This window comes from Gallinula chloropus, assembly GCF_964237585.1.
Source record: "Gallinula chloropus genome assembly, chromosome: 1".
Taxonomy (NCBI): domain Eukaryota; kingdom Metazoa; phylum Chordata; class Aves; order Gruiformes; family Rallidae; genus Gallinula; species Gallinula chloropus.
Window position 1 is genome coordinate 166,489,139 of NC_140085.1, and position 11,804 is coordinate 166,500,942.

The following is an 11,804-nucleotide window of genomic DNA, read 5'->3' on the forward strand; positions in this document are numbered from 1 at the left end:
CTAATCACAAGGTTCTCATTAAACTGACTAGTACACTAAGCTGAACTTTGCTTGAGGAAAATTAGGGAAGGGTTGTGGTATTTGTTTTTTCTTTGCTCCTTTGTGAAAGCAGTGCTGTGAATTCTTTGGTGGGACGCAAAACATTGTCAACAATAATCCTTGGGTTTGATAGATGAAGCAAACCAAATTTTGTTTGTAGCAGAGAATCTCAGGAAAGTTTTCTTGAACATATTTAGGCAGAAGAAGAAATTTATCAGTGGTTAGTACTCCTTGAAGGATGCCTACCACCTTATGTGAAGGCTAAAGCAATTTCAATTCAAATTTGAATCTCCATTGCATGGATCATTGCAGCTGTAGGTAACATTTATTCTGATAGACATAGGAAGGAAGAAGGAAAGCTCATTGCTTCACACTGCATTCACACGTTCGTACTTAAGGTACATTGCACAAGGGCCAAGTGAGTGACCATGAACCTTTCAAAATATTAGATACATTACACTTTATGGTTGGGGCTTTCGAAAGTTTCAAAAGCTGAAAAGCTTCAGTCATAGAAAGACTCATAAACATGAGTTCTAAAATTTGTTCATAACAAAGACTCTGAAAAACGATTGTTCATCTGACAGCTAATCTGAAAGCACCTCCAGTCCATAACTGCTGATTTGTTCCCTGGAAAGCCCCATATACTGACATTTGTCTTTTGAATTTTATATCACAGAATCACAGAATCACAGGGGTTGGAAGGGGCGTCAAGAGATCATCGGATCCACCCCCCCTGCCAAAGCAGGTTCCTTAGGACAGGTCACACAGGTAGGCATCCAGAGATGGAGACTCCACAACCCCCCTGGGCAGCCTGTCCCAGTGCTCTGTCACCCTCACTGTGAAAAAGTTCTTCCCCATATTGGTGCAGAACTTCCTGTGCTACAACTTGAGGCCATTGCCCCATGTCTGGTCTTCACAGAGCACTGAAAAGAGGCTGGCTATTTCCCCCTGTTCCCCACACTTGAGATATTTATAAACATTAAAAAGATCCCCTCTTAGACTTCTTTTCTCAAGGCTGAACAGCCCCAGTTCACTCAGCCTTTATGTAATATTCAAACTTCTGACACCACTCAGCTGTATGGCGGGGACTTGCTAACAAGGAGCTCCAGAAGCTAATCTCTAATTTTGGCTAATCAGTGTAGAAGAAAATAAAAAGCACTCTGAAAAACAATTGTTTTTCAATCCGTGACCAAGATCCTATCACGCAGATGCTGGAACCTAAGATTCCTACCTTTGGGGTGAAAGTTACTGAAAGATGCCTGTGTAGGCCCCTTTCATTTCCTTCTTGTTTATGCTGCTCCATTTTACATAAGTTATTTAAATGCAAGTTGACTCAGAGAGAGAGAGAGAATGACTCTACCCTAGGCACAGGTAAGGTTCTTAGATCCAGTCTCTTCACTAACAAAGGATCTAATGACAAGCAAAATGTTCCTCACCCCACATAAAAGATTTTTTTTCTTAGGCTGAGGAGCTTTCTCTGATACCTGTCTCAGAGTACCTTCCAGCCTAGTGGATGGAGGCCACTGGGGAGCTGTAGAGGAAGAGTCAAGCCCCAGATCTAACATCTAGTGTTTCAAATGGCATGTGAGTGCTCACTGTTAGCAGAAGGTGGCACCTAGCAACATCTGTGTTTTTTCTTCAGAGAATGTTATCTGGCTGAGGCGTCTAACTCTACAGGAGGGTTCACTGCTGTCAACCCTCACTGACAGAAGAGCCTCTCCTTTGCCTAGAGCCAGTGATTAGATCGTTTCCTTTATACTTCCTTTTGGCTAGCCAAGGCAGCTTCATGCTCTTGCTTTGTTAGCTACTGGGAAGTCCATAATTAGTATCCTAACTCTCTGCATCCCACATTCCACTCAAGCAAATAACAGCAGGTCAATTAAAAATCAGACATTGAGACATCAGTGGCCTTTCATGGAATTAAGGCAAGATAAAACCCAGGATTTAGAAAGACTTGGTTGATTAGCCTGAAATTGTAGCTCAGAACCCTGTGCTTAAATTTTGCCTTTTTTTATGATTTCTTATTTCATCTTTAAAGTATTTACAGTTTTACTGCAGTTCAAAGACCTACTCTGGCCTAGCATCCAGGCACAATGGTCCCTGCTAAAACAGGGTCACCTAAAGCAGGCTGCAGAGGACAGCATCCAGGTAGGTTTTGGATATCTCCAGAGGAGACTCCACTACCACTGGGCAGTCTGTTCGAGTGCTCTGTCACCCTCAGAATAAAGAAGTTTTTCCTCATGCTGAGATGGAACTTCCTGTGTTTGAGTTTGTGTCTGTTATCCCACTGCTGAGCAACACTAAAATGAATCTGGCTTGAGATATTTTTAAGTGCTGATCAGATCCCCTCTCTTTCGTTCTCCAGGCTGAACAGATCCAGCTCTCAACCTTTCCTCATCAGAGTGAGATGGTCCAGTTCCCTAATCATCTTTGCAGCCCTCCATTGGACTCTCTCCAGTAGTTCCCTGTCTTTCTTGAACTGAGGAGCCCAAAACTGGACACAGTCCTTTTCCCTAGTCTTGACCTCTTTGCCTCAGCAGCAGGGAACCAGGTTCGATCATCCTGGCATCAATGAAGGCATGGTGCTCAAGTCTCCTGCTCCCTGGGCAACCACTCTTAGTGCCCGGTTATTGCATAGAGAGTGGATAGCATCTGTTACAGTACCTTCTGCGCCTGTAATTTGAAAGAAAACTTTAATTTCTGCTATACTTTTTCAAAGAATTGAGACAGGCAGACACTTTCAGGAAAGGACCTAGGTTTTGGCTGCATAGAGGCAGCTGTTGGCTGCCATGGCAAAGACATCTTAGGTCTGGAAAGGGCTAAGATAACTTCAAGTCAGTGAGCTTAGGCAGTTCTTTCTGCAAATGCTATTTTGAAGCATCTTTCTCTTCCTCCAGACTGTTTAGGAAGCCTAACTGAATAAGCATGCATTTTATTTTCATTCAAGAGCCAGGACAAGATTCAGAGAGGTTTTAAAGCTCGTATTCTAATGACACAGAGACTGAGATAAGTGCTTAAATGCCTCTGTCTATTGAATGTACCCCTTAACCTCCCTGGATGTAGGAAAACAAATTCCTCTGGCCCTTTTTTTCTTTTTCTTTTTTTTTTTTTAAATTATTATTCCTTCCCCTTTCCTGTCTGAGTGGGATCTGCTCTCCTAAATGGGGACTGGCTTTTGAAGAATCTCGTCCATAAAACGCTCATTATGGTGGAAAACTTTGCCCAGCCGTCGGAGGGAATTTTCAGCCCTGTAAGCCAACCCAAACTGACTGTGGCAGGGTTCATTGGGAGCACTACCCCTGAGTATATTTTTCAGTAAGTAGGTAAATTAGCCGCGCACGCGTGCACGGCACAACTTCCTTCCCGAACATTCAGCTGTCATTAAAACCACCGCCGTTGCTTAAAAATGCCTCAGCCTGTACGATGGGCAGTTTTCAAGGGCTCATAATTCAACCAAATCAAAACCAGTTTTCACCAAACCGCTCCAAGGCGTCTTGATGGAAAAGGTTTCCTCACTGAGTGCCATTGTTTCCAGTTATTTCATCTTGCTAGGTGTCCGAAAAAGAAAGTCACAAGAATTTGTATTTGTATAAGAACTTTCACTCTCTCATTCAAAAATATAGCACTGAGGATAAGCTTAGCAGGAGTAAGAAGGATTAGGCATTTATGTGGATAATGAGAACATCCATGATTACATCAGGGGGGTGAATAGGATGAAAACACTGCAGCGACCAGCCCTCTCTTGGAATTTTTTAACATTTGTTTAAAAATTTTTACAGGAGAAAAACTCCTATAATGGTGTAAACAAAGGGAGAGGGTTAATCAGACGTGGATTAAATTAAAGTCACCCACCTAAGCACATTGATTGAGGAGATTAAAAGCACCATCACCTTTCATCTATCTTGTTTACCTCCCAAGCACCCTCTGGCTTTTGTGTGGCATTTTGGTTTCCATGGCCACTGAAGGTTCCTTCCTATAATCAAAACCGACCTCCTGTTATAAAAGACTCCGAGCCTTTGCTCAGCAGGCCATTTCCCCCTTTTATTATTCTTTTCTCTTGCCTTCAGGGAAAGCTTTGTGCGAGCAGGACAGAGCACTTGGTTGGTTGGCGGTTGACCTCAGTTGCACACAATGAGCTCTGAGTGCTACCTGAAATGTGTGACAAAGAGGGAAGGGTCACTGGCTTAGAGCATTACAAGGGCATGGGCAGGCAACTGTGATGACACTTGCCAAATGTCAGCATTCACCTAATTCAGGAGGGTCCCCGCTGATTGACAGTTCCTCGCTCTTCAACAGCTAAAGACAGAAAATACACAAGTTCATTAATTAATAACCCTGCTAGACTCCAAAGATATAAAGGCTACAAGGAAGAAATTAAAAAAAAAAAATAGGAAAAAGAAAAAGAAAGAAGTAGAAGAAAGCAGTTAGGGATGGGGGAGGCAGTTTAGGATGAAATATGTACAAAATATATATATATATATGTATTTTTAAGAGCACGCCTCACTTGTTTAATGCCATTTTAACAGCCTACAGGCAAAATTTGTCATGGTATGTAGCTGAGTGCTGTGCTTGCTTAAAATGCTTTTGACAATGTGAGGAAAGCCTTTAAGCATTTGACGAAGGTAAGTTGGTTAGCAGGGCTTGGAAGCCAGTTTGCAGGTTCCAAGATAATTCCTCAGGATCCAATTAAACTGTTGAATTTTACATTCATTCAATTTTTCTAATGCGTTTAGTTAAGGGGATTTCTCCCACACATCCCCCCCCACATCCCACCCCCCCACACCCACACCCCCACACCCTGTACTCCCAAACCAATGATTTTAAATACAGTTCTGTGTGACTTTTTAGTTGGTTTCACCCTTTGATTGTTGAAGTGTGTTACCCTTTTAAAACAAAAAAAAACCCAACCAAAAAAAAACAAAAAAGGGGGGAAAGCTTTGAGCACATTTTTCTCTCCTGGCTACAGCAACTGGGAGATTCAGTGTTGTGTATCATAGCTGAAATAGGACATTTGGGTTTGATTGCAGAGGTGTATGTGAGAATAGCGCCTGTGGATAGTTGCTAAAGATGGTACAATGCTGGTAGCTTCTTCTATCCGGTACTTAACTGTGTTTCTCAGATGGCAGCTGTAGGATGCCAAACTGTGGAACAGCACAGGATGTGAGAATAGCAAAATTCCTCTTGCATATGTGTACTCAAACTGAGGGAAATCCATTGTTACCAGCGCTACCAAATTTTTGACAAATATTTTTTAGAGATGAGTCTATCTGTTGTTCTAGTGTAAGAATCCTCATGATAAAATAGAAGCAAACGTGGGAGTTGATGGTATTTGAATAAGTACTGTTTTTTCATGTGAGCACAGCAGATTCTGCGAGTGTGATTCAATGAAATGTAATAATGCTGAATAGATTGACGTAGATGTAGCTTGAGATAATTAATATAACTTTAATTTGTGTATTTTAAGAATATATTTGTTTTGGATTTCAGTAGAATATGGCTATTACTGTGTGAGCTGTTTTGGTAACTATGGAGAAAACTGTAAAGAGCGTGCGTTAAGAGAGGAAGACGACCAGTCTTCATCCCTGAAGACCACTGGAAGACCCCCTAAGTGTCACTGCGCATGCTCTATCTGGAAGGAATTAATATAAATGACTTCTTCAAAATAATTTGCATAACCCTGCCTTTTCTTAGAAAATATAATGAATATGTAGAGTTAATCTGTATAAATATGAGAAATTTGGCTTTAATGGGGCACACATTTGGAGGAGCGATCCCCTGTGTGCCCAGCACTGCAATAAAGGATACCTGCTTAATAGTCACTAAGGCTAGTGAGTTTTGATTCTGGCTTTCTGAGGCATCAAGTGTAACCTTTATACTTCCTAGTGTGGGGACCGAAACCTTTTCTGACACTTTCCCTCGTATTAGTGTCTTAGACATGAACATCAATTCTTTGTCATAACAAAGAATATGTTCAGCTGTCAGTCTTCAAAGAAATGAAAATCTGTCTTGTAAAAAAGATCTTGAACCCATTAAATACGTCAAAAAGGATGTAAAATTGTATTATAAGTTTTATACCAAAATACTACTTTTTCACTCAGTCTGAATTAATAGCTTTTAGCAGAGTGAACTGTAACAGAAATCAAGGGAAAATTGAGACACTTATATGCAGTAATCCGTCATAAAACATTTGAAGCTGAATACTGTAACTTGTCTACATGGTTGAAACTTTTTCAGTGTAAATAGAAGACACCAACAGAACCAGCAAATATCTCCTGCCACTCACAACAGTGTTATCACATCTGCAGAACACTGCAGTTTATCTGGGACTAAGCACTTTCACTACTCAGTTGTGAAGAACATAAATTGGTTTTGTAGCTGAAAACACTTCTCCTGACAGCGGATATCGAGAACAAAGGTTTCTGCCAGGAACTCCATGCTGCTGCTTGTGCAGCTTTCATCTTTGGAATGTTACATTCAGATCTGCTTTAGATCATAAAAGAGACATGAATTTCTCCACATCAGTAAGAATCAGGGCATAGTATGGCATAAACAGGATTGGAAGAAGAAAGAATTTCTGTTGTTGAAAAGGATTTCATTACCAAAAGAGAGGTGGGCTGGGTTGTTTTCTTGTTTTGTTTTGCAGTGGGTTTTTTGTCAGGACTGGATGACAGTACACAGAAATACGTGACAAGCATACCTGAACGGGTTAAAATTGAGCATACTGCAACATTTATTTTTTTGCTACTGAGCAAAGAAAAGCCAGAAGGAAGTAGGGCCAAAGAAGCACCCAGCTCTAACACGGTTAAAATAGCCCAGTCTTAATTCTCACATACTAAAACTCTCACTGAAGTTCATAAGAGAAATACAAAGTATGTCATACTTCAATGGGCGTAAATGTGGCTCACCATAAACAATGCAACTACTTATGAGTCTAGTACCTTAAATAGTATCCAATCACGTTGTTTAAATGGTGTCTATGAAGTGGGGATGATGTTCGCCAAAGACCCAGCCAAGCATCTCCTGAAAGCTACCACTGACATCAGTGGACTAGGAATGCCCTTTAAATAGTAATCAGTTACCTATCACCAATAAACATTAGCTAAGTTATGCTTCTTGCATCTTATTTCTGGATTCCCTCGTAGTTTCATTTTCAAATGCCAGGTGGGTATTTTTCGTGCTAAATAAATGCTCTTATGAACCCTTTGTTCTAAATTATCTTCCCACAGACAGTCACTCAGCTTCCAGTGCCTTCAAAAGCAGCTAAGCGAAGGCACCTGAATGCAAATTCAACTTTAAAAGAGTAACATCGTACACGTCTGGAGGAAAGGTCATTTAGCAGATTGATTTGGTCACTGAACATTTTCCCTGCCGCCATCTGAAGACTTATACCTCTAATCAATCGCACACACTGCTCCGTGACCCCCTGGCAAATACTGTTCTTCATTCCAGTGACAACAGTTCCCTGTCGGCTTCTGAGGCTGCATATTGTATGCATTGTGAGCAAAGCTCCTGGCAATGGGCAGTATTCTTCCTCCATCTCATCTCTGTTATCTTAAAGTCATCTCTGTAAAGGAAATAGACTGCAGGTGTGTGTGTGTGTGCTTCTCCCTCCCCTCTTTCCCTTCACTTCTCAGAAAGGTCAATAAATGGGATTAAAATTCTCTTGGTGCACATCAGACTCTCTAAGAGAGGGCAAAGTGCACACGTGCATGAGCAAGTGTGTCCGCACACACTCACGCCCACGTGTGTAGGACTACACACACGCTTGTGGTGTGTACCCCTTTATGTCTGTGCATATAATAGATGTTGGGATGGGCCATGAAATCTCTTCGCTGCTCCACTGGAAGCAGGACTCAGCATGTATAGCACAGTGGGATTGCCATCTTGATCCGGGCTTTTAGATGCTACTACTTGAATATGTCAAACAACAAACAACACGAAGCAGATAAGAATCTAACTTCACCTAATTCAAAAGAATACGCCAGACATTTTGACTTAGTTTTCTATAATCATGTAAATTAAAAAGAAAAACAAAATAATCAAGAGAACCCAACATATTAAAACAATGATATCTTTTGAATTAGGAGCAAAGAGGAGAAACAGAAATATGCTGTTGTTTCATTATTCCAATTAGACACTCCTCAGTTGGGTAAAAAAGATGTAGGTAATCATACCAAGTCTAAAAGTAAAAAATGAGTCCAGAATCAGAGCTACATATTTCAAATCCAGTCAACAGTTGCCCATATCAAGCTTTCCATCAACTTTTAATTTAAAGGTTTACCTCAGGGAAAACTTGCTCATTTCTCTAATTCATGTAATTCTATTGAAATCAATGGGACTATTTGTGTAAGTAAATTAGACTCTAATTAACAATTTTGTTCAAACTTTTTTGGCCTATTCGAGGTTAAGAACATTATCATAAATATCTTTTAAATACACATTTCATTTCTGAATCATGTTAATATAGTTTTAAAGAAGAAAATTTTTGAGTAGATCTTGAGCTAAGGAATGTAAGCTGAACACTTTTTTACGTAAACAAGACTGGGAAAAATGTAATTCCCTTAAATGTTGGACATACTTCCTGATTTGGTAACAGGGCAGCCATGTGATATGTCTAAGTATGGAGCTGAGATGCGAGCTCTTGGCACAGTTTGAGGAACAGGCCAAGAGGCCTGTGAGTAAACACGCTGGAGAGAGCTTGAAATCAGGCTACAAGCTGAAATATGTCGTCCAGAAAAGGCCAGTGTAATACCAGCACTTCTTCCCAGGGTTCAGAAAACAGCAGAGTTGGATATCTCGAGTGGATGAGAAGCTGTTGAGCTGCACCATGAATACATGAAATTGTGACACAGCAGCTGGCAGCATGGGCTTGGATGGGCTTGCAGGACTGAAAAAGGTGATCTAAATCCCTTCTTGGCTGGGCAAAGAGGTTAGATCAATCAGAGAGAGAAAGTGAAAGGAGTAGGGAGGCTCTCTTCAGCAAGTAGGGAAGGCAAAACCTGTGGGAAACCTTATTTTGGCACGACTGAGTTCTGTTGACCTGGTTGATTAGGACAAACGGCATTTCATTCTCAAAAGAAAAGATTCTGCTGATTCTGAGATTTGTTGCAGCGGTGGATTGGCAGGTCACACAATGTGCACACACACACAGGTGTTTAATATAGGGAGCCCCAGGGTTCAAGGGCTACAGTTCAGCTCACGTGGAAACTTTGCTTGCTGCTCCCAGTACATAAGAAGTCCAAGGGAAAGGTAAGAAAGTATCATGCATCACATCTTCCTTACCTCAGGAAGGGGATCAGTATGCAGCCATCTCTCAAGAAGTTATCACCTTCATCTCATTTCTCATCAGCAGATGGGAAATGAAAGCCTGATCTGTCAGCATGTGGGTAATTTTTTTGCCTTTGGAGTTTTCCTTCCAGGTCTGACATTTCTCTCAGGTATTGATGGGCAGGTTTAGCTTTCAAGTATTCATTCACTCTGTAGCAATGGGATTTGTATATTGCTTCACTCAGCATCCCTTTGAGATGATATGTGAAGAACTGGAAGTAAAAACACCTTCATTTCCTTCCAGCCATAAAGTGCAACAGAAAGATTACTGAAGAGGCTGATTATTACTGGAGTTAGAGGTTTGTCTTTTCCACAGTATTTGGCCAGTTTCAAAAGATGTCATCTGCAGCCAGCTGGATTTCCACATAGGGAGTGTCAGAGCATGCTTATTGTCTTTTTCAGAGTGTGCTCCTCTCTTGCCATGCTGAAATTTCCTGTCTGTCAAAGATGGCTTCTAGCCATGGAGAGCACCAGGTGTTCTTCCCTATTGTCTTCTTATGGGAATTTCGTTCACATGCCCAGTCCTGAATTAGTCTGTAGAAGCACTGTGGAGCTAAGTGGGCTTTTCATGCATCTGAAAGGTTTACTGATGTTTCAAACCATCAGTCCTAGGGTTCTGATGGTTAATCTCGTAAGGCACGAGGCATTGGAAAGTTATGCTTTTTGTGGAGAAAAACAGCATGGATTCTGGGCAGCTACCCAGAATCCCTTGGTTTCTAAACAGATTTTGTACTTAAATAAAGTATATTTTAAGGCTGAATTTGTCAACAAAGAACATAATTTAGTTTTTCCCAGTATGTTCTAGACATGCATAGTGTTACATATCACATGCAACTTGAATTCTGCCTAGAGGCATACCAACAGCTTACTGCAGAGTGGCTTCCAAGCCATGAGAAAAAACAGCTTATGATTTGTGTGATGAGAGAATTCAGATCATTAAATGCTGTCCATACATACTATACAATTCCAACAAACGTTGGACAAACTTTTATAATCCAAATAGAGATGAAAAATTCATTGTCATTGTCATACAATTACTAGCATGGATCTACCAGTTCCTTTTGAGATGTTCACTACGATGGCACACACATGAGCAGGTATCTACCTTTGAATGTTTTCTTTATGAATTATTGAGAAGCTGGAACGAAATTCTCCCTCAGGCAATTCACAACTGGGAGAAGTGGATGATACATCAGATGGGACATTGACAGGCTGGAGAAACAAGAGGACAAGAAGCTCATGAATTTCCATAAAGAGAAGTGCAATGTCCTGCTCCTGTCCAGGAATAACACCATGCAGCAGTACACACTGGGGGACAACCAGAAGGAAAGAAGATCTCCAGAAAAGGACCTGGGAGTCTGGGTGGACACCATGTTCAATCAGGAGCCAGCGATGGGCCCATACAGCACAGGTGCCAGTTGCCTCTTTGCCTGCCAGCAATTCCAGGGAGGTGGTCGTTCCCCTCTGCTCAGCATCGGTGAGACACATCTGAAGTGTCTCGAAACAGCCTCAAGCCATCTGGGAATCTGGGTGATTCTGTGAAATAAGTGGTTCCTTCCAGTTCAGAAGTTTATGAAAGTGGCCTGTGGTAGTCAGGGCGTGACTCCCCAGCAGTGCAGGTAGTGCTGTGATCTGGTATCACTGCCCCACTCTGAGCTGAACTGTGGTGCCCAGCCTGACATGGTGATAGATCGATTATATGGATTTAGCCAGGCACTATTTTCTACTTGCCTGGCCACAGCAGACTTTTTTTAACCTCTTATCCAGAAGATACAGACAAAAGGGATCTGCTAGTCTCCTAAGGTTTGTTTTCTTTCTCTGGTATTTTTTTCCTCACCGTACACAAAGCTTGAAGATGAGAAAAGGAAGTACGTCCTGCCAGGCAAGTTTTTGAAGGACTGACACCAAGGGCTGAATTCTCTTCGTGTAGAACTGTCCTCAGCATGGGGTTATTTGTGGTATGTGTAAACCAAGCAGCAAGATGAAAATCAGCTTCACAGGGTATAGAAGAAAGATCTGGTTGAATTTTAAACTTATCAGATGATTCTTTATTTACTACAAAATCTTCCTGCTCCCATACTCTTGTTTTCATGGCTTTGATTCCCTGAATATATATATTTTTGAGGAGGATGGTGAGACTTGCTACTAATATAGTTTTTATTTTTATAATAGGGAATACAAAATAATTTAAATAAATTCAAATATAGTAAGGAATTTAAACCCTTGAGTTACATTTTAAATTAATTTTTCAATGACAGTTCTTGTAGTAAAATTAGCACAATATCTCACAGACAGGGATCTCTGATGACTGAATAAATATTAATTAACTAGTTAAGTCTTTTGCAAGTGTTTAAATATTATTATACCAGTTCTGTGTGAAGATAATCTACTTTTGACCATACCAAATCCAAAGAAAATTCAGAAACCTCAGAAATGGC